We start from the raw sequence: 24,278 nt of genomic DNA, 5'->3' as shown, positions 1-24,278 counted from the left end.
GGATGGCTGTCAAGGCTTCTTTTATTGGCACTTGGGTGAAGAGGGATATGACATCGAAGCTTACTAGTAGGTCGCTAGGTTGTAAGTTTTGTTTCTTTATGATCTCGATGAACTGGAATGAGTTTCTTACGTGTGAGTTGATGGATTCTGCATAGGGTTGTAGTTGTTTGGCGAGGAATTTGGCCAGGTTTTGTAGAGGTGAGCCTATGGAGCTGACTATTGGTCTGAGTGGGGTTCCTTCTTTGTGTATTTTGGGAGACCATAAAGCTTGGGGCATCTGGATGATTTTTCTCTGGGTATGATTCCTTGCTGGATTTCTTCACTGATGGGGGAGGCTTTTATTTTGGATTTGGTAGTTTTTCTAGGTAGGTGGTGGGGTCTGTCTTTAGGGGTTTGTATGTGGGGTCTTGGAGTAGGTTGGTTAGCTTGGTTTGGTAGTCAGATGTGTTCATAACCACTGTCGCGTTGCCCTTGTCTGCTGGTAGGATTATTATGCTGGTGTCTTCTTTCAGGTTAAGTAGTGCAGTTTGTTCTTCTTTGGATAAGTTGCTTTTGGGTGGTTTGCTAGTGCAGAGGATGTTGGTGATTTCGAGTCTGATTTTGTTAGCATCATCAGGGTTGGTTTTGGTCAGGCTGGTTTCAACTCCGCATATGATGGTTTCTGTGGGGATGTGTTTGGGAGCGACAGCAAATTTGAATCCTTTTGAAAGGACCTTGGTTTCAGCTTCAGTGAGGATCTTGTCTGAGATGTTGTGCAATGTTTGTTTCATGTGTGGCTGTGGGGGAGAAGAAGAAAACACATACTAACCGCTATCTACATGCACTCTCACACCACCACCCAGCACAGATCAATTCGTAGCCAAGACACTCATCTCCAGAACAAAATGCTTAGCCGATGAACAACACCAAAAACCGAATTACACACTCTCACCAAGCGTACTTACAGCCAATGGATTCCAAAGAAAGAAGATTACCCACCTAATCCAAAAGAAACCCCAACCAAAATCCAAGACAGAGAACAAGAAAACGGCAAAGCCCTCCTCCCATATATAAAAGGCACTACAGACAAAATTAGCAAGATCCTCCAAAACACAACATCAAAACAGCATTCTGCACAAACAGAAAATATCCACCATCCTAAGAAACCCCAAAGACAAAATTGAATTAGAAAACCAAGGAGTATACGAAATCCCTGCACTGCCTGCCCTACCACATACATTGGACAAACTAACAGAAGAATAAGTGCACGCATTGAAGAACATAAGAACTCAATCAAAAAGAAGAACCGACCTCTTCCCTGGTCCAACACCTCAAAGCCACAGGACATGAAATTGATTTTAAAAATACCAGAACTATCGCCAAAACCGAACACTTCAACAGCAGAATAATCAGAGAAGCCATAGAGATAGAAAACGCCCACACAGCATGAACAAACGAGATGACACCTCCCGCCTTCCAGCCATTTGGAAACCCGCCCTCATGAACAGACGAGTACCTAACATGAAGAAGGACACCAGACCCACACCCATGAGAGCCACACAAGATGCCACCACCACACTTCCATATAGAAAACAGACTCCCACCCATTCAGAAAATGAGACACGACCATGGACCAGAAGCTGCACTGCAGCTGCATCACTACCCACTTCAAACCCTCTGAGCCATACATGAAGCAAACCGACACACACTATGAAGATGCAGCAGGACCACGTACTAGAAGCCAAACAGCAAGATCACAACTCACCAGCTCAAATCCCCCAGCAACTAAGACTAACCTGAGCACAACCAAGCCCCCACCTGAACAGAACACGCCTCCAACCAATCAGAACACGGCTAACCCCCAACCAATCAGAACACAGCCAAACCCCTACCAATGAGAACACACCCCCACCCAATCAGAACACAGCCAAGCCCCCACCCAATCAAGTCCCACCCCACTGGCAGTTAAAAGGAGGAAGCAGCTGCAATCTCACATTACTCTGAGAAGCACAGAGCCGGAGACAGAAGCCTGAAGATGATGAATGAGACTTCATCGAAACGTTGCCTAGATACTTGAATCTTACGCGGGAGAAAACCCGAACAACCAAAGATCCACATATAAATACCCATGAGAACCTCAGAAAACATATATATATATATATATATATATATATATATATATATATATATGGATCTTTGGTTGTTCGGGTTTTCTCCAGCGTAAGATTCAAGTATCTAGGCAACGTTTTGATGAAGTCTCATTCATCATCTTCAGGCTTCTGTCTCCGGCTCTGTGCTTCTCAGAGTGATGTGAGATTGCAGCTGCTTCTTCCTTTTAACTGCTAGTGGGGGTGGGACTTGATTGGGTGGGGGCTTGGCTGTGTTCTGATTGGGTGGGGTGTGTTCTCATTGGTAGGGGTTTGGCTGTGTTCTGATTGGTTGGGGTTGGCCGTGTTCTGATTGGTTGGAGGCATGTTCTGTTCAGGTGGGGGCTTGGTTGTGCTCAGGTTAGTCTTAGTTGCTGGGGGATTTGAGTTGGTGAGCTGTGATCTTGCTGTTTGGCTTCGAGTTCGTGGTCATGCTGCATCTTCATAGTGGGTGTCGGTTTGCTTCATGTATGGCTCAGAGGGGTTTGAAGTGGGTAGTGATGCAGCTGCAGTGCAGCTTCTGGTCCATGGTCGTGTCTCATCTTCTGAGTGGGTGTGAGTCTGTTTTCTACATGGAAGTGTGGTGGTGGCATCTTGTGTGGCTCTCATGGGTGTGGGTCTGGTGTCCTTCTTCATGTTAGGTACTCGTCTGTTCATGAGGGCGGGTTTCCAAATGGCTGGAAGGCGGGAGGTGTCATCTCGTTTGTTCATGCTGTGTGGGCGTTTTTCTATCTCTATGGCTTCTCTGATTATTCTGCTGTTGAAGTGTTCGGTTTTGGCGATAGTTCTGGTATTTTTAAAATCAATTTCATGTCCTGTGGCTTTGAGGTGTTGGACCAGGGAAGAGGTCATTTCTTCTTTTTTGATTGAGTTCTTATGTTCTTCAATGCGTGCACTTATTCTTCTGTTAGTTTGTCCAATGTATGTGGTAGGGCAGGCAGTGCAGGAGATTTCGTATACTCCTTGGTTTTCGAATTCGATTTTGTCTTTGGGGTTTCTTAGGATGGTGGATATTTTTCTGTTTGTGCAGAATGCTGAACACATCTGACTACCAAACCAAGTTAACCAACCTACTCCAAGACCCCACATACAAACCCCTAAAGACAGACCCCACCACCTACCTAGAAAAAACTACCAAATCCAAAATAAAAGCCTCCCCCATCAGTGAAGAAATCCAGCAAAGAATCATACCCAGAGAGAAATCATCCAGATGCCCCAAGCTTTATGGTCTCCCCAAGATACACAAAGAAGGAACCCCACTCAGACCAATAGTCAGCTCCATAGGCTCACCTCTACAAAACCTGGCCAAATTTCTCGCCAAACAACTACAACCCTATGCAGAATCCATCAACTCACACGTAAGAAACTCATTCCAGTTCATCGAGATCATAAAGAAACAAAACTTACAACCTAGCGACCTACTAGTAAGCTTCGATGTCATATCCCTCTTCACCCAAGTGCCAATAAAAGAAGCCTTGACAGCCATCCAAAACAAATACAACCCCCCCAAGCACATCCTAGATCTGACCAACCACTGCCTATCCAATACATACTTCACCCACAATGGACAAAAATACAAACAAATAGAAGGAGCACCCATGGGATCACCCCTCTCACCTGTCATCACAAACCTCTACATGGAACACTTTGAAACACAAGCTCTAGAAAAATACGACCACAAACCCAAACTCTGGCTCAGATACGTAGATGACACCTTCATAATCTGGCCACACGGGAAAGAAAAACGTTGCCTAGATACTTCGAATCTTACGCGGGAGAAAACCCGAACAACCAAAGATCCACATACAAATACCCGCGAGAACTCAGAAAACACACACACACACACACACACACACACACACACACACACACACACACATATATATATATATATATATATATATATATATATATATATATATATATATATATATTTGTTTTCTTAAGTTTTCGCGGGTACTTACATGTATGGCATTCGGCTTTGCTCGGGTATTTTCCCACGTCATAGTAGTTGTGCTTTTAAAGTTGTAGCGAGGTTTCAGCAGAATCTCATCTGCCATCATCAGGCCTCTGTATAGTGTTCATCTGTGAGTCAGGCTTTTATAGTGGTTTCAGATTTAAATTTGGGGCAGCCTATTGCTGTGCCAGAATGGTTTTTCCTTCACCCTGATTGGTTGGGAGTCTTGGTCTGTGTTTATTGGTCTTGGAGTTCGCTGTGATTGGTGTTTCTAATATCTCCTGTCTGTTTTTTTGGCTCTTTTTGTCTCGTGATTGGCTGGCAACATTGTGTTACTTTATTGGAGGCCTTTAGTGCAGCTTGGCTTCCGGTATATGGACGGCTATCATTAGTTAGGAAGCTAGGTTTCATCTGGGTGCCTCGTTGGGGTGTGTTTGAGCTGGAGGTATCAGGGGGGATCTGTCTGTGCCCAGGTGTTTGCCTGGCTTGTGGCGTGGAGATTTTTTTTGTTTGTGAGTGCAGGCTCCCAAATGATTGACAGTCTGGTGGAATCATCTCTTCTATTCATGCTTTCTGGTCTTTTTTCAATCTCTATGGCTTCTCTGATGATTCTGTGGCTGGGGTTTTCTATAGTGGCTAGGGTTTTTATGATGGAATGTTCAGTGATGTAAGACACTGTTAAGAGTTTGGAACATTTGTTAGGAGCCTAATTCTGAAATTAGTATTTAGAATTGAAAAATAGTCCAAGTGCCCCAGAAGGGAAGAAAATTGCTTAAGTGGGGAGGTTTCTGCTCTGTCTGAATTCTGACTTGGAAGGGATGACCCGTTGAGCTTCTTTCTGGAGGTGGCCACAGAGACCACAATTGATAAGGTAGAGAAGAAAAAAGCCAAGCCACACACATGCACAAGACTACAGGAAAGGATAGTCAGTGATCACATCTTCCCTAAATGCCCCTGGAGAGGGTCACAGTGCAGAAATGGGAAAAAAAGGAAGAAGTGAGAACGTTCATCAGGAACTGTAGCCAGGATTTTCCTACCACTGGGAAGTCTCCACAAAATGTTTCTCCCTTATCCCAATGGAGAATGGAGGGCTGCATTGCTGCTTATTAGATCAAGACTGACCAGCATGAACTTTATCTCTTCCCCCTGAGGGTTGTGTAAAGCAATGGCACCCAGTTGCGTTGCTAGTGGCTCTTTCCCAAAAAGGTCCCAGTGGCCCAAGGTATAATGGTCTACCCCAGCACTGACAGTCAAAGGCAAATGGATCCATGCAGGAGACATCCTCTGGACGCAAAGCTAGGCTCCTGCCATTACCAGGGGAATGCGTCCTTGAATGCCCACCAGGAGCAAGGGGGAAAAGGAAACCAAGGCACTCACTACTATTTGAAAGATGCATTAGCCAGCAATCAATTGGGTGGAGAATACAAAATATAATTTATTAAGGTAAGAACTGTATTGTTCATATATTTTATATTTGTTTGGACTTACAAACAAAATGTATTTATGAACAAGCCTCTCAGAATATAACTTATTTATTAGTAGGGAATTGTCTGTATATAGAAATTTAGATTTTTTAAATAATCCATACCTTACTTTTTATATAATGATAACCTCCTGGGCCACCTTAAGTTGTAAATTTAGTATTCTAATACAATTATCAATCTGTGTATGCTGGTCTCTACATTTCTGCTTGTTTCATTTTTGGTCAATCTGACAAAACTTGCTATCTATCTATTCTTACATTGCATATTTGTCATTCAATCAGATTGAAAATGAATGAATTTTAACATTGTTTTACTGCAGAAAACATGAATGACACTTTCATCTGGTGAACTGCGGTTTTTTTTTTTTTAATTTTCATTTGTCCTGACCAAGGAATGAATGTGTGGGAAGAGTCATCACTTTCGTTGTGCATTCATCTCAAATTCCCTGGCCTTGCAGCTTGCTTGGTTTCCCATGCTTTAAAAAAGCCCAAGGAAAGATGTCACATTGAAAATTCTATGGTGCTTTTTCAGCCAGAAAAGGGAGAAGATGAGGAAGGGATCAATATCTGTGTAACAATTAATCAAGTAAGCAAAACCATTTGCTCACTTGCTCAAAAACATTTGGCAACAATAAAATAACATTTAAAAAAAAGAAGACAAATTTCTTATAATATTGGAAAATAATACTGAAAACCAAAAAGAATAATTTTGAGAGAAACTAAAAATTACTGTGTGATGGAAAAATAACTTACTTTGCTCAATTTTTACCAAGGAATATCATCCTTTTACTTGTTTTAGGTGGATTTGTTAAGATAGCTCAATTTTTTATAACTGTGTTTCAGGATTTCAAGGAATAAGGTTTATATTTTTGTTTTCTCTTCATTAATCCAGCTCAGATTACATAATTGACAATGTTCTATATTTCAGAGGTGTCAAACTTCTAACTCTTAGTGAAGTCGAGAGCAGCTGTAGCTGCTTGACGTTTTTGAATATCATATTTTAATTGGCATAGTTCAACCATTAGATAATTGTGCTTTATATTACAGTGCTTTATAGCAAAGAGCTTTTGTGAAAAAGAAGCTCTAACATGTCATTTGCCAACATCTGAAATAGGTTAAGAGTGCCTCTTTGCACTGAGAAAACAAACATTTTCGCTCAGGTGGTGACTGCTTCTAAAGAACTTTGTTTCTTAAAAAATAACCTTTTCCTGTTAATTGTTTAAAGCTTTGGCTTTTCCTGTGGGCAAACCTTTTAATTAATGTAATTGATTGCTAATTGTTTTTCTGAGTGGGGTTCAAACTGAACTGGGACTGCTGAAAGGCCTAGGGTATTCTCAGTGTGAATAAGAAGAATCTGACGCAAACATGAATTAATCCAAAGAAAACTGAAAGTGGGGAGTTTTGAAAAGAAGAGAAAAGCTTTTTAAGTATTTTTGTTTTGTATTCCTGGTAAAGTCAGGTTCTTCTTCTACTACTACTTCTTGTTTTAAAGAAAGAGTTATTTTTCAGCATGTCATACAGTATAGCTTGACACAGAGAATTTTTTTATTGTATCTTTATAAATTCCCTATATGGGGGCTGCACTAGAAGCCTCCCCTAACTCTTCCCTGAGAGTATGTTATGAATGTATACTTTATTCCAATGTATTGTATTCAGGGGTGGATTCAATTTTCTTAACAATTGGTTCTATGGGTGTGGCTTAATTGGTGGGTGGTGGCTTGATGGTCATGTTATTGGCTGGGCATGGCCAATTCAATATCACTCACATCAAGGCACGCATCTCCCCCCTTGGCCTCTCATGACTGTGGGGATGCTGCAACAGTCATAAATGTGAAAAATGGTCATAAGTCACTTTTTTCAGTGCCATTGTAACTTTGAATGGTCACTCCACACAAGCAAAGTACCAGCAAAGGAGGGAAAAAAACCTCCAGAGACATTTCTGAGACAGGAAGTCTAGTCCTGCCAAGAATGTAATAAGGGTTAATGGAGAGGCAATTTCTGTAAGCAACACCAGAATGTTTTCCTCCTGCCTTCCTTACAGGATTCGGCCAGTAATTTCTTCTAACAACCGGTTCTCTGAACTGCTTAGAATGTTAACAACCCATTCTAGCGAATAGGTGTGAACTGGTAGAATCCCACCCCTGATTGTATTGTATTACTTTTTATTAAAATTCAAGACATAACTGTAAATAAGCATATATAAATATGTCAATCAAACAAGCATATATTTAGCAGATATTTGTCGGATTACAACTTTCTTATAAAAGCAAGATTAAACCTCATTGCTGGAATTGGATGCTCCAGCTTCAACTTCAACTAGAATACCTTATGCCACCAGACTTGAAATTCTAGACCTAGAAAACCTTGAATTATGCTGTCTTCAGTCTGATCTAAGTATGGTATATAAAATAATACACTGCAATGTCCTACCTGTCAATGAATACTTCAGCTTCAACCATAACAACACAAGAGCACACAATAGATACAAACTCAAGGTTAACTGCCCCAAACTTGATTGCAGGAAATAGGACTTCAGCAACAGAGTGGTCAATATCTGGAATACTCTACCTGACTCTGTGGTTTCTTCCCCAAACCCCCAAAATTTTAACCTTAGAGTGTCTACTATTGACCTTACCCCTTTCCTAAGAGGGCTGTAGGGGGTGTGCATAAGCGCACCAACGTGCCTACCGTCTCTGTCCTATTGTTTCTTTTACTTTTCTTATATGTACCCATTTCATGTATTCATAACTATGTATATACTTATAACTATTATCTTGTAAGCAATTGACAAATCAAATAAATAAAAATAAAATAAAATAAACTTCCTCTTAAATGAATGGGTGTCTTTCTCTCATAGGAAAAAAAAAAGATATAACAAGGTGCATCTTATCCAGAAACACCTCAGATAAGATGTTTCTGGAGACTCTTATATATTGTCCTGCTCCCTTCCACATTGTTCTCCCCCATTGGTCCAATTCTTTCCTATACTTCTACCCTATTTCCTTATTCTCCTCAAGTTTAGCAATGCCATTTACCTTCTCTTTCATGTCGGAATTCAGAAATAAATCTGTTTCTTAGAAAGAAGCAAATATTAGCAGAATACAATATATTCCACTCCCACCTTTAGACTCTATCCAAGACCCCTGTAGTACCGAACTGGCAAAATCTTCAGGTTGTATGTTGTATAATAATGGTCTTTTAATAGAATTAGTATTGTTGGTATTTAATTAGTATTACTTATGAATACTGTGGGAAGGGGGACAAAAATATGTACTAAGCTGAGATCCAACTTGGATTCCAGCAGCTTAACACCATTCTCATCATCTGTTCTGTAACTTCAGGGTAAGTGTGAGGAATATTGCTCTTTCAACAGAATGATATCATTGCTGCATCACTTTCTCTCTTCAAGCCCAAGTAAGGTGAGAACTAAACATATGCCTCCTTGGTAAAAGTTTAGCCCTCCAAACCTTCTGAATCTGGAGCAAGAACTGTAGACAACGGCTTTGTTTATTGTTGGACTTTTTAAAAAAATTATCCACCAAATTTGTTGTGGGAAATGTGTTAGATTGTTACTCTGAATATAAAGAACAGTTTCTAACAATTTTTCAAAGTCAGATTTTTTTTCTCCACGTGGTGCTACTATTACAATTAAAAATTCATGGGATACTTAGAAGTTCTTTAGATCTTTCTTAGGGTTTAGTAGAATGATAACAAACCAAGAAAAGACATATAAAATGCTGTAGAGATAACTACAATAAAAGGCAGATTCATAAGGCAAGAATATCACATTCTGTTATAAGTATTTTATAGAAATGTTCTTCTTTGAAAGAAGTGAATGAATATTGATTTTAAAAATACAGGCCAATTTGCTGACCTCCTTTCTGGGATATCCAACAGAGTGGAACTCCATATTGACTTTTCTTTCCTCTTGTCCATCAGCAATAGATTTACATGGCTTGGTTAAAGTCTGTCACTCATTTGTAGAGTTCAAAATGAATGTAAGGGAAAATCCAGGCTCTCCAAATGGCAGCTTTCCTCAACATGATATCTAATCCCATAAAATGGCTGTGGATTTTGTGATTTGTGTTCCCAAAATATCAGAAGGCATTAGTTTGGGGAAGACTACTCTTCCAGATAATGATTGAACATGTTAAGTATTCAAATTATAATTTTGTTAGAGTTAACTGAGTTTAAATGACTAAGCCAACAAGTCCAGGTTTCTTTTCCCTGTCCATAATTGGAAGAGGAGGAGGAGGAAGAAAGGAAGCAGTGCTGTATTTGTAACATTTTTATATACTGTGCTCCCAGTTGGTAAAAGATAGATTGACAGTAGCAGCTGCTAACAATGTCAACAATCAAGAGGGATGAAGTGTGGCAAGCCCCCAACTGTTTCCCATTCATATGAGTTATGAGTTCTCACTGTTCAGAGACATTCTGATAAAAGACCATATGAACAGAGTTGTGAGAATTTGGGAATATCCACCTGGCAAGAATATCTTGTCCTTCAAAAGAACAGCCAGAGTTAATGTGTCAAAGTGGGAAAAAAAATAAAGCAGAGTGGAAGAATTAAAAATGCTCACTCCATCAAAATCTGGAAATATGTGACCACTCGGTATTTCCAACTTCAAGAAATAGAATATGTGAAGGATGGATAATGTTAGAAGAGAAATATGCTGACACAACATGAGATGGCAGGGGGCCCACCCACCATTTAAGATCAAAGTATGACTATCCAGAAAGCTTGGTCACTCACTGCCTAACATTGCACTGTGTTGAAAAAGAGGAGAACAATGAGGGAAGGAAGAAACTTCCTTGCCCTAGAAGTGGTTTCTATAATCCTTCATTATAGTCACTTCCTTTCTTCTATAAAGTAAATTTAATTGTCACTCATTTGCACTAGTTGATTATAATATGATAATATATAATCAGAGATCCCTGTCAAAGAACAAAGGGATATGTTTAGAGTTTTACTGTTTAATATTTAGGAATCCTATATGCTAAACTGTCATTTGTGCTGCTACAAAATTTCTGTTAAACAAATCAAGCAGCTGCTGTGCATATAAATGTGGATAATATGCTTATTCTCAAAGACGTGTGGTATTTTGGCAAAAGTTCTAGTAACAAATCGCCCCATACAGTGTCTACAAAGTTACCTATTAATCTGTCACTTATTCTCAATGTTAAGTGTTAAATGTAAGCAAAAAAGGCGGGGGAGAAGTAAAGTGGAGTAGTTACAAAAGACATAATTGCTAACTTGCTTCAGAAAGTAGGGAGAAGTTGATAACATATTATTAAATTCTGTGCATGGCTCACCATATATCCATATGTGTGTTCCTAATCAAGAAGATGGGGAAACTTCCCATAAACGCTGGTCTGTTCAGCAAGGCTAAATATTGGGGCTCCCCTACCAGGTTGCTTTTGGAAGCTTTGTAATAATCACAGTCCTATGGAATCTATCGCTCACAATCATAGATCAAGTCCCATATCCCCAAATACCATAAGGTACGATTCAGTTCCAGTGCCAATTATATAACAGGTAGTCTTCAACTGATAAAAGTGACTTGTGATAGTCCTTGACTACCCATGATTGTTGTAGCATCCCACAGTCACATGATTAAAATAATTACAGCTAAGTGAATCATGCAGTCAATCAGCCAGCATGTTTTTATGATAATTGCAATATCCTGAGGGGGAGGGAATGTCACATGATTGCCATTTAAGACTTTCCCAGCCAGCTTCCAACAAGCAAAGTCCATGCAAATCTGGATTTGCTTAACAACCATATGATTTGCTTAATTACTGTGGCAAAAAAAATGTAAAATTGTGTGTGACTCACTCACTTAGCAACAGAAGTTCTGGTACTATTTTCTGATCATTCCAAACTTTCCAACCAAGACAGATCTTGTACAGTGGCTTTCTGTTAGTTTTTCCTTCCTCCCTTCCTTCCTTCCTTCCTTCCTTCCTTCCTTCCTTCCTTCCTTCCTTCCTTCCTTCCTTCTATTTATATTCTGTCTTTATTATTTTTATAAATAACCCTATAGGAGGAGGAAGGAGTATTAGGTATGTTTGTCACTTGAGTTACCTAAAAAGAAATAAAGGCAGGATAAAAATTTTAAAAAATCTAATAATGTTTTCCAAACAACAACTCTGTGATGTGAGTGGTCTGAATCAAAGCCACCATATCACCTTTCATGCCAAAGCCAAACAAGAACTCACAGTCTTTGGGCTTCTAGCCTGGTGCTTTAACCACTAGACCAAACTTATGTTTACTTTAACACATAGATGTATTTTGCATACAAGATACATAGTTTTGCATTTGTGTGGCCAAATACTTATTTATAACAACCAAAAAACATATCAAAGTTTGGAACTTATGCTTGGCATGATAATATTTCAAACAAGGATAAACAAACTGAATCTTCAACTTTGTTAGGTATATCTAATCCTGATTAGTAGAGTGATTAATCATGGATTCAGAGTTCAGAGTAAAACATGCAAAACAATCAGTTTTTTCTTGTTTTGAGCCCAAGTAATTTATGGGACAAGCTTGTTGTGGTGATTGGTATATGGTATATATTTATTTTATTTATTAAGCAAATTTATACAGCTATCTTCTACCAATAGAACAATGCATATACCAGATGGATTACTGCTATACAGTCCATATACACTGTTTCTAAAAAGAGTTTGGAACGTGCATTACAATTGGTGCAATGGTTGTCAGCTTCATGTCCTATAAACCATTAAAAAGATCAATGTTGGATATGCTCAATGGGTTGCATATCCAATCACTAATAACAAACTATTTCCTGTGGCTTGACCTGTAGAGGTTGATACTATATTATGTATTATGATTGAAACACATTTTTTAAAAAAAGATATGCCATAGAAAGCTGTTGTTCAACATTCAAATACAACATCAAGATGCAATGTTTTTTGGATCCATTCCAGAGTAAGCAATACTAAGACTCAAAGAATAATAGAAAGAGTATTCTTCTTTCTCTTCTATATACTTGTCTTATACTCTTCTATAGAAAGAGAAACTTCAGAAACAACTATTTAATAACACAGTTTATTACACCTGAAATTAGTACTTCTGCATATGAAATGTGATCTAGAATCATTAGTTCTTTTTAAATGACTGGGGTTACTTGAGCGAACAGAAGTGATAATTTTGTTTCATTTTAAGTAATTTTGTTTCATTTTATCCACTGACCTACTCAGTATTTGGTTTCTTACAGACAAAGGATTTGTTTGCATTATTAGGAAGGCTTTCTGTAAGATACTCAAGGAACAGAAAAGGAAGGCTTTCTGTTAAGATACAAATACATGGGAAATTACCTGAGAAACATGTAGTGACCATTGAAAGTACAACAGCACTGGAAAAAGTAACTTATGACCAGTAAGCAAACGTGATTCACTTAACAACTGCTTTACTTAGCAACCAAAATTCTGGTCTTAGCTGTGATTTTAAGTTGAGGACTCCCTGTACTGTGCCAAAATTTAAATTGCAATGTTTCAAAAAATTTAGACTCCTATAAAAGAAGCTTCAGTTTTCCTACCTTATTCTTGTTCTGCTTGAGAATTTTTGACTTTTTGTATTTTATTTTAGTTCATTTTATTTATAAGGAGAAACTTTCTGACAGTGAGAACAATAAACCAATGGAACAGCTTGCCCTCCGAAGTTGTGGGAGCGCCATCACTTGAGACTTTCAAGAAGAGATTGGACTGCCATTTGTCAGAAATGGTGTAGGATCTCCCACTTGGGCAGCGGGGCGTTCGACTACATGACCTATAAGGTCCCTTCCAACTCTGATTATCTGTTATCTTTTATCTGTTATTGACGAAAGTGACAGGAGATATGACAACTGATATTATTTTCAGTTGCTGATCTTTCTATTGCTCTGAAACCTTCCTGGCTTCTCAAATTGAACCAAGGAAGCTTCTTAGTTTGGTATAGTGGTTAACATATCAGGCTAGGAATCAGGAGGCTGTGACTTCTAGTTCTGCCTTAGGCTTGAAAACAGACTGGATGACTTTGGGCCAGTCACCCTCTCCACCCAACTCACCTCAGAGATTGTTGTTGAGGGGAAAATAGGAGGAAGGAGTATTAGATTTATTTGCTGCCTTGATTTATTTCTAAAAATAATAAAGGTAGGATAAAATACCTAAAGCAAAAGCTGAAATTTAAGCTTGTAAAGCCAAGATAGTTTCAAATGGCTGGAGACATGAACATACAGTGAAAGTCAAGACTATACAGGTACAAAAGTATTGCGTTCTGAAGATGAGCTTTTGCCAAATTCTCTTCTCTTTTCAAAGCAAATTATCCTTCATCAACTGGAATAAGACATGTCTCTATCTTATTTTTAATTATAGGACAAATCAAATAGTATTTATCATTTTTTTCTCTGGCAATGAAATATTTCAATTTTTAAAATACTTTTTTTAATTATGTCAAGTTAAAACTGGCTGACTGCAATAAAAAGATATTTCCAGGAAAAAGTAACATATATGGAACTTTTCAATTAACATGACTAAAGAAAAAATTGCAACTAAAATGAAAACAAGGTATTCTCTCTCCTTTAGAAGGATGTTTGAGTAAAGCAGAAGCAATTCACTTTATCAAGATTTGCTTTAAGTTATTGGTTTGGTGAAAGAACGGTTTAAACTAACTCTGCTTATAAGGTGTCAGTTAAAATAGTTCTAAATTATGGACTATCAAGGGAACATATGCATATTAAATAAGCAGTTCAATGAGCTTGTGTATCTATAGGTATTTTCTTAGTTTAGTGTTTCTGCTTTATCAGATGATAAATATAACTGTCTACCAACAGTCCTTGGATTGCATTTGCCTAAGTGCTCTGTCAATTAGAATTAGAAGTGTTAATATGACAGTCAAAGGTCTTAGATTGCTAGTAGCTTCAAACTCTGCTTCTCTCAAACAACAGTCACCAGGAAATTGCCCTGTCAGTTACAATTAGACATGTTAATGTAGTGGTTAAGGGTCACAAACTTTTGCCTGAATGAACTAAGTTGCAGACATTTGGTTTATATCAACAAGGTCAACAAGTCTTCACTAAAATGGGATGGTCTTTGAGGGCAAATCTACCTGACATTTTGACAAAGCTGCTAGATTGCCTTAAATCAGCCTTCAAGCTATTGTATTTACTACTTTTAAAATTAGTTTTGTTTTTTTTAAAGAAAGATTTCTTCCCTAAATTCTTATATTACAAACTTCAATATGAATAAAGAAAAAAGTTTTGGTAGAATACAGTATTGGGTGTGGAGACCTATAGAATGTATTCCCCAAAACTGATCAAGTATTTAACTGTTATATTTTTAAGTATTAAGACTCATTGAAACAAGTTTGCTTTGCTTGAATACATTCAATTAAGTTCTCACATCCTTTCTAAACTAAAATGCCTTTAATTTTGCAACTTTTCTTCATACAGAAAGTGCTCCATCACCGTTATCATCTTAGTTGCCCTCCTTTGAACCTTCTCTAGTTCCACTATGTCATTTTGGAAGCATAGTGACCAGAACTGAACAGAACATTCCTGATGCTGTCACACATTGATTTATAAGAAAATTCTAATGGTGACATCACTATTTTCAATATTTTTTTTTTTATACCTCATATTCAATTGGCCTTTTGGTATGTCTTCCTCATACAGACTCCTCACCTGTAGTTTAGATCTGCTATAGTACAGTTCGTATAGCCCTGAACTTTCTCAATTTCCAAGTTTCTTCCTTGCATCAATTTACATCAGCTGAGAATAATGAATAAGAATAATACCAATTCAATAATACCAATGTGACATTCCAGATTCTATGGATCAGAACAGAAGTGGAGTCCTTGGTGCTCTCTAAGCTTGGTTGTTTGCTTGGAGACCTTTTGTCTCAACTAGATAACATCTTCAGCATTAGCATTTGTAGCATTGAAGATATTATCTAATCTGATTATGAATTGTTTGCAAACAAACATCCAAGCTCAGAAAGCACCAAGGATTCCTAGTTCAACTTTGAGCTACATCAATTCTCTTTTACAGGAAGACAAGTATTTGAACAGTTTCTTTGTTTGATTATTCTGATAACACCATCTGGTTTTCCCACTTTATTTATTTATTTGTTTATTTAATATAGCTGCTCTCCTCACTTACATGTAACTCTGAGGCAGTATGCACAGTAAAAACACAAGCTAACAATCACATTTAAATCAATTTAAATAAAACAATTAAAAACTGGTAATAATTAAAATCCAGTCTAAACCTAGACACATACACAAAACTGAATGGACACTTCTGGGGGATTCCCCCCCCCAATGGAAAACAAAGTTTTGAGGACCTTCCAGAAGAACACAAGGCTGGGGCACAATCTCACCTTGGGTGAATAATTTTCTAAAGGGAGAATGTCTGAATACTAAATTATATCCTCTTACAGTCACATATGGTATTTGAAATGTGATAGTGAGAAGTATAATACAAGAAAATACTCTAATTTTCTCAAAATTTGTCTGACATCAAACAACTGTAGAAACCAGTAGAAACACAGTGAAATTTAAATTCTAAATCCCTCCTTGTTGTCATTTTTTTATAAATTGTCAAAAGCCTGTAAAATTAAAATTATATTGAAAAATTAATATTACCCAGATATACATTGTAGCAATTAGGATGTAGAATTGTTTACTACCTGGATAAATTTATCATTCATTTCATTCATTATTTGGGAGATTGTATTTAAAATAATTTTACTTTGTAAAAACACCATTTTAGCTAACTTTACAGGCATTAAAACTGCCCACCTGATTTCATCTGTTGTTCAGTTTATTGAGGATTAGTGGGGTGGTTGGGGAGAGGAATAGCCAGGGGAGGGGGAAGGAGGGAGCAGATAGGAGAAAAACAGCATCTGTCTGTAGGTTCTGGAACAGATAAATCATGTTAGTTCTTTCATCACCAGATACTTCCACTGAGAGACATGAAGGAAAATTCGGAGGGGAAAAATTCCTACTAACAGATTTCACAGTGATCCTGGAAGCCTTAAGAATTCTAAATAAACAAGTGTCTTTCATTCCATCCAGCAACAGAAAGCTAACAAGCCTCTTCCAGCCTTCAAATTATACCTCCCGTCATCAGCCCACACTTATCAATACGCAGAAGCAGAGCTATCACACACCAGACCCTGCTGTGCTGAACAAATACCAATCAAGAGCCTATTAGCCCCCAGAGACTTTCTACATCTGTTTCTGGTAAATACTGAAACACTGACTGTACCAGGATGGATGGAAACTTTTAAAATTATGGTGATGATTGTTTGCTGCAAATGAGCTTCAATTTTTTCTTTTACTTTTTTTGCATCATTTTAATATGTATGCATTAAAAGAAATGTATGAATGTTAAAAAGAAAGTATAAAAGGATAAATACTTAAAATTTAGCTTTCTTCCATTTTCAAGAAATAATGAGTTTCAGGGATTTCTTAGTTTTTCAGTACTTTATTTTGCCTCTTCCGGACTGATTTCTATCCCCAATTTTCCTGGAATATCTTGTTGTTTTCCACATGGATAATTAAACTGAACTGGAAAAAAAACCTTTGTTATATAAGTTTTCATATCTAAAATAGCTTACCAAGTACATAGTAGAAATGTATAAATATTATTAATCGATTATCCAATTATTGTTATTTACAGGTCCTATCCCAAAAGGAACGGAAGGATCCTCAAATGAATCCTAGAGTCACATTCCAGCATAACACATTAAGTCCATAACTGCTTAGAATTGGCCTGTGCAACTAACATGTTTCCTAATAAATACTAATATAAACAGAGCATTTTAATTGTTATTTACACATATAGAATTATTAATAGATATTAACCCGTTTCATTTAATTCTAAGGTTAATATTTTACTGGTTTATTCTGCCAAGAATGGATAAAATAAGGTTTCTAGATATTAATTTTAGTAAATAAATGTGTATACAATTGTAGAAATGTAATTTCACTCGGTTCTAAGAAAATTGCATTAGACTATAGATCCAATGATACTTGACCATTGCTCATACCTGAAAGCTTATGAAATCATTCAAATTTTCTCAAGATCTTGTTTGGCACTCCAAAATGCACCCCCAATGCAGTACTGAGCTTTGAAGATAATATGTCTTAAGGCTGAGGCCTGGACAAGGCCTCAAATCTCAGTTCTTAGAATCATAGTTGATCCTACAGGCTTGATGTGTCTGCTGCTGTCAAATAATTATCAATACCATTGATACTGCACTTACATGGCAGAACTTTACAGTTTTGGTCTCTTTCCTGAATATTTAGGCCAATTAATCCTGGAGAAAACCAAATCAATAATAAAAGAGAGAATCAGGGACACTGATGGCCAAAATTATATCACCAGTGCCCTTGAATTGTTAGACAGTCATAAGTATGCAGGAGACTTATACAATTTAATACTAAGCAAATAGAGACAGGCATTTTCCAGAACCCAACTTGATGGCCTCCCATCAGCTCTACTGGAGTGAAGACTTTATGGGATCCTTTGCTCATAGAGACTTTGCCCTTGTGGTTCCAGGGAGGTAGGAGACTAATTTTCAAAACATGAGTTGTTTCTACTGGCTTTGCTAGGAAGCTATTTTGAGAAATTCTTCATATAGGACCTTTTTACTTCCACAGGGATGATAGTTTCTGTTATGTCTGTGGAACTGGTTGGAGTTCCCAACCAGGTCCGCTGTTTGAGCGGGAGCACCAGCCGCTCCCATTGGCTGGCTCCGTTTGACAGTTGGCTATAAAAGCCGGCTGTCGAGCAGAGCCAGCCCCGTTGTCGCCAGCTAGTCTGCCAGTTAGCAAGCAGACGCGACAACCCTTTATTCTCTGCAATAAAGCCTTGTTCGTTGTACGCTCTGGTTCCTGCCTCTTCCTTACCATCGCTCTACAACACTGGCGACGAAGGTGGGATACGGTCGAAGGCTAGCCAGAGGCGTCTGCTTGCTAACTGGCAGACTAGCTGGCGACAACGGGGCTGGCTCTGCTCGACAGCCGGCTTTTATAGCCGACTGTTAAACAGAGCCAGCCAATGGGAACGGCTGGTGCTCCCGCTCAAACAGCGGACCTGGTTGGGAACTCCAACCAGTTCCACAGACATAACAGTTTCCACCTCGAATTTCCCCCAAAATAGTTCTTCCATACTGTATATGGAGAAACCAGCTATACTTTACTGCTAGTCTTACTGTTCATCATTTATTCAACTATTAAAACAGATCTCCTGCTGGCCAACCAAATATTTTGCTAATTAATCTACAGCTTAAATCAATTAAGGCTTATAGCTACATTCCTAAGTGAATGTGGGTCTTTTCTTTCACTCCCTGTAAATCACTAAGTATTCACCTTTGAAATGGCATGCAGTCAAATACCCAAAATTTGGCTAATGCCATGATGAAATAGATTCACAATGTGCTAAAAAAAAGCTGTAGTAGTATTTTAAGCTATTTACAAAAAATTTTCCTGTATATAAATTAGGAAGTTAATATTCAATGAATTTTGATATTTTCAGCATCATATCTGAATTTCATTTCATCATCTTCCTTAGAGGAACAAGTTTCACTGCATTAAGATATAGTGCTGAGATAAGTAATTTGCATGGTTTTTATCCATGTATCTGTAACTGAAATTCTGATGTTCCTTATTTATGCATATAACATAAGGAGAAAACAGGATTTTACTGGGTTTTTTTTCCATTTTATATCTGAATCAGTGTTGACTTTTGACAACTGCTTAGACATGTCCCTGTAGTTTTCTTGGAAAGATTTCAGAAATAGTTTGCCATTGTTTCCTTCCTAGGACTGAGAGAGAGTGACTGATTCAAAGGGCCTTAGCTGTCTTAGTGACTAAGATGGGAATAGCAATCACTTTCTTAAAGTTTCTTGCCTGGTGCCTTAACTGACTGATAACTTGAGGTCCCTTGTATAGACAATATATTGAGCTGCAGTGGGGCAATGGTTAGAGTGCAGTCCTGCAGGCTACCTCTGCTGGATTGCAATTTGGCAGTTCAAATTTCACCAATCTTGACTCAGTTGACTCAGCCTTCCATCCTTCCGAGTCAGTAAAATGAGGATCCATATTATTGGGGGCAATATGCTAACTCTGTAAACAACTTAGAGAGGGCTGTAAAGCACTGTGAAGTGGTATATAAGTCTAAGTGCTGTTGCTGTTGCTGTTGATACTTTTGGATAGTAGCTTTGGAATTTAGTTTCCACCATGTATCTTTCACTGTACCCAGAACACTGAGACTCAGACAGAAATTATTGCAATTCTAATTATTAATGTTTAACACAGTCTAAGAAGTACAATATCCTATATAATATAGATCTTTGAGAACTGTGACAAGTCTATTAAATGAAAGTCTGTTTTGCTCCATGCACATAGTTGCAAAATCTGCTTTATATTATTTTTCCTAAAATACTTAGTGTTAATACCTTAAGCTGATTCATTCTTTTAGTTACATTGGGTAGGACAACACTGTAATGAAGACAACATAATTTATTTTTCACACAGAAGCATAATTGAAATGTAGATGTTCATATTCTAAGATATTTACATAGCGAGCTCCTGATTTTATTCTCTATTAGCCTTGCCATGTGAGACACAACATGGTGAATAGAACTATGCAAATAGGTATCTGATGTTAAGGAAAGAAAAAAATGGTAAGTTAAGCATTCTCAAAAGCAATTATCTGAAACAATTGCCAACATCTTATTAGATTTGTAATGTAATCATGTGATGTTCGCAAAAACTGAAAGGGTCAGATTTATTCTTTTTAAGGTAAAATAAAGATAGAGATTTGTTGAAGATGACAGGATTCAGGAAATCTATGTAGCCTCTATACAGAGGCATCAAGTTCTTTACACACACACACACACATTGAGATTCTGTATCAGTGTTTTTTAAACTTGGCAATTTAAGACAAATGATTTTCAAATCCCAGAATTCAACAAACATGTAGCTGAGAAATTTTGGGAGTGAATCTACACATCTTCAAATTATCAAATTTGAAAAATACTGCTCTATACCATATATCAAATTTAAAATAAAATACATAGGAGAAAAATACAATTGGATATAAGATTTTACAGCAAATATTTACCTCAATGGAGATCTATGAACTTCCATAGAAGTGGAGAACCACATGGCTATCAAGTCCCTTTCCTCATCTGTAAAATATTTCACTTTTTAAGTGTGGTTATGCTTAAACCAACTAACAAATTATATGTTGTCCTATATAGGACCACAGCATTCCAATGTTAGAAAATAACCAGGCTCAAGTCTGGTTAAGAACCAGACTTGAAATATAAATGTTGCAGTTTATATTTATTGCTGTAACCAATAAAAACTGAATATTTTTCCGAGCTCTCTTAATAGATGCCTTTAAAAACATTGTGAGCATTTCCAAATTGGCAAATGATATATAGGAAAATCATTTATGAACACATGAAAAAGGTTTATTTGCTGGTTATACTCCTTTGTCATAATAGCAATATTTTTCTTAGGCTATTGTTCCATGCATTAATACATACAATGATTTTTAAATGAAAAAAGATCTAATAAATAGAGTCAGCTTTTTAAAAATTTTACAGCTTTTGCATTTAGAACTGGAAAATTACATAAATCTATGTTTCCTTATAAAGGATCGGCCAATCAATATTACAGATAGATGTAAACCTTGAAGGTAAATAGTCATGCTATACAGTGATGGGACTTGTAATTTTAGTGCACATCAAGAACATCAGGATGAAGAAAACTGCTGAAGATATAATAAATTCATCAGCTGTTTCAACTGATTGATTTGTTTTGCAGTTTAATTATCCATGAAAGAGACCATTAGTCCTGAAATCTCTTCCAGTCTTGTATATACATACACAAACCCACACATTATAGAATACAGCCAGAAAGGATAATCCTTTGCTGTCACATTAAGAAAATTTAAAAGGCAACTACTTAATAAAGGCATTACCCTCTCCCCCATGAAATGACTTATAAAATCTAGTATAAGAAGTTATTTCTAGCAGTGCCTTTCTGAAACTACTTTATTTCTTCTTCTAGATTCAGGCAGAATCTACATTTTTCTAGAAACAAAGCAGGTGAGTGTAAATGAAGTAAATGATTGGTAAAAAGCTGTAAAACCGTTTTAATTATCTACATATCCGTGTTAAAAGGGTTTTATAAAATTTACAGCATAAACTCCTACACAGGAAGAGATATGAAAGTTTTGATCTGTGGACGCACAGTGTGTATGACCAATTTGGATGCACAGAACATAGCTAACAAAGGATTTCTGAAAAACTCAAGAGTATTGGTGTTTATTTTAACTAGGTTCTGCAAAGAAAAGAAAGAAGACAATAGTGAGAATTCATCCTTTTTTTTTTTGAAGAATTACCAGCTTCAGATAAAGAACAACATCCTTGAGATAAGCCAGGTGAAACAAATATTCTGTCTCCACTTTAAATGGCAGCTGTTTATTAGATGACTCCCTGTAGGACTAACACTTGCTATTGACATTAAGGTAATACAAGGCCCATGCAGAGCAATCAGGATGAGAACGTGAATGAAAAATCTTTAATCTGAAATTACAGCTGTCAAAGTTATATTATAAAACATGAAAGTTGGATCTCCACTTAGAATTAATGTGTCCCAAAAGCCAAGTTTCTCATAAACTGCATCTTGCAGATACATATTTTATGAATAGGTCACTCAGATTCCATAAATCAAGCCAAACTCTAGCCTATATTAAGGAATTAAAAGGGTCACCTCTTCTCAGGTTGGTATTTGTTGAACAGTGCTTGGGAAAAAATGAACATTGATTTACAAAGTCCAGCAGGTGTGCTGAGAGTATCAGGACATAACAACATTCACTGACAGTCCGTGTCAAATAGTCAGTGTTGAGCAAATGATTTATTTGGTACAAACTATGCTGTTTAAAATTGATTTGATGTAAGAAGAAAACATGCATAACTGAGAAGAACAGTGTTGTTACCTTCTGCTTATAATTAACTTGCTGCTTGCTTATAGATACATTTGTATTCTAAAATGCTTATAAACCGGTGATGTTGACAATTAAATATCATATCCCATATCTTTTGTTTGGTTTACAGAAAATGAATGATTTCATCTATATACTGAAGCAGAACATGTCTCTGCCTTCATCTCCTGCATCTGCAACATGTGAAACATCTGAAATAGATACATGAAAAGATCCATGCCATCAATGCACCCTCCCCTAGCTGAAAGTAGCTCAGTTCCCCAACCTGGCTGTGCTTATGCCATAACTTGCCAGAATTGCATCCCTAAGCAATGCATTAACATAATGTTATTCTGTATGAATGCATCATTTAGTGAGAGAAATACAGGCAGAACTGCCATGTTAAGTGAGATTATCTTAAATTCTTATAAAGCATTGGATATGTATTTCCACTTGCTTTATATCAGGGGTGTCAAATTCAAGGCCCAGGGGCCAGATCCAGCCCACAGGGTACTCGCAGGGCCGCCCTGGAAATAGTGAAAGGCCAGCCCGTGGTGCTTCTGCCAGTGAAAATGGAGCTTGGGAAGGCCACATGCGGACCTCCCGAACTCTTTTTTCACAGGTAGAGGGTTGCAGGAGGCTGTCACAGCCAAAAACAGAGCTTGGGAACCCATTTTTGCTGGCAGAGTACTCAGACCATCACAGGCACCCCTGACAAAAGTGACGATTATCTCTATCTATTGCTGCTGTCCACTGGCCAAAGGTCTTTGAAAGCAGCTCATTCTAATACTAACAATATTGGAAAGTTTGGATTCAGAAAAAATAGAACAATAGAGAGAAGAACAAAGGAGGACTAGTTACTAAATCCAACAAAGAGACATTGAAAGAATATTAATATATTATTTGGTTGGTCACACTGTCAGCCCTATGTTTAGACTGGATTATTATCATTAATATTAAATGTATATGACTGTCCATTTATGGATGCCTCTGGGTGGCTCAGTTTAACTTAAGATGTCATTGAAGATTATGGAAGAAAAACAAATGTTCATTATGCAACCACATCATCAAATTTCTGGTTCATAATAAAATTAATTGTGATTTTTCTGCCTGGAAAACATAAATCAATGACCAACTCATAACTAAACAAGGCAAGAACCAAATTTCTAAACTTTGCATCACATACTATGCATCACATCCTGTCCATAAAGTGTTAGGTGTATTTGATAATATCTTTTCAAACTTCACTGCAGAATTTCAGAGATCTGGACCCTCCATCCTTCAGTTCTTTTTTTCTCCTACTTCACTGCCTTACAAGGCCTTCATTCTTCTATAATTTCACCTCAGTCTTCCTCCCTTTCTTTCCAAGCATCCTGCATCCTGCTACTGCTTTCTGTTTTTCTTCTTCTTTCTGTTTCTTCCAAGTGGTCTCACCTACTCTCTGCCTTCTTCTAGTTTCCCAAAACATATGCATACACTTCAAAAAGCTTTTAAAAGCCATCTTGAATCACTTCCTAAATCTCTCTTAATATGACTCCAGCATTCCATTACAAAGTCTCTATCGCCCCTGACCAGAGGAATTACTTTTGTCTCAAAGCAAATTGGAAAGTATAGGATTTATCACATGTATTGGTAGATAGTGAAGAGAAGCTAAGATTCCCTCATTCATAATTATGGCACAAAAAAAACCCAAGTTTTCCAAATAG

At 37.4% G+C, this 24,278-nt stretch overlaps 1 long non-coding RNA gene across 7 annotated transcripts in view; it reads left to right on the top strand.

Moving 5' to 3' along the window:
* LOC148125410 (uncharacterized) overlaps positions 1-23,675 on the top strand; it is a 108,543-nt gene extending 84,868 nt beyond the window's left edge. For 4 of the 7 annotated variants that reach the window (XR_015744084.1, XR_015744080.1, XR_015744086.1 and 1 more), the window contains 2 exons: positions 16,523-16,811; positions 17,251-17,350. This is a non-coding gene — a long non-coding RNA (uncharacterized LOC148125410). Of the gene's footprint in view, positions 1-16,522; positions 16,812-17,250; positions 17,351-21,656; positions 21,695-21,926; positions 22,030-22,705 lie in introns of those variants that run through there. The other 3 variants (XR_015744081.1, XR_015744083.1, XR_015744085.1) reach the window with 3 other exon arrangements.
* Positions 23,676-24,278: the final 603 nt, after the last annotated feature.

This window comes from Pseudonaja textilis, chromosome 6 (assembly GCF_049901715.1).
Source record: "Pseudonaja textilis isolate UNSWEBS1 chromosome 6, rPseTex1.2, whole genome shotgun sequence".
In the NCBI taxonomy this organism is placed as follows: domain Eukaryota; kingdom Metazoa; phylum Chordata; class Lepidosauria; order Squamata; family Elapidae; genus Pseudonaja; species Pseudonaja textilis.
This window is presented reverse-complemented; position numbering and strand designations above follow the sequence as displayed.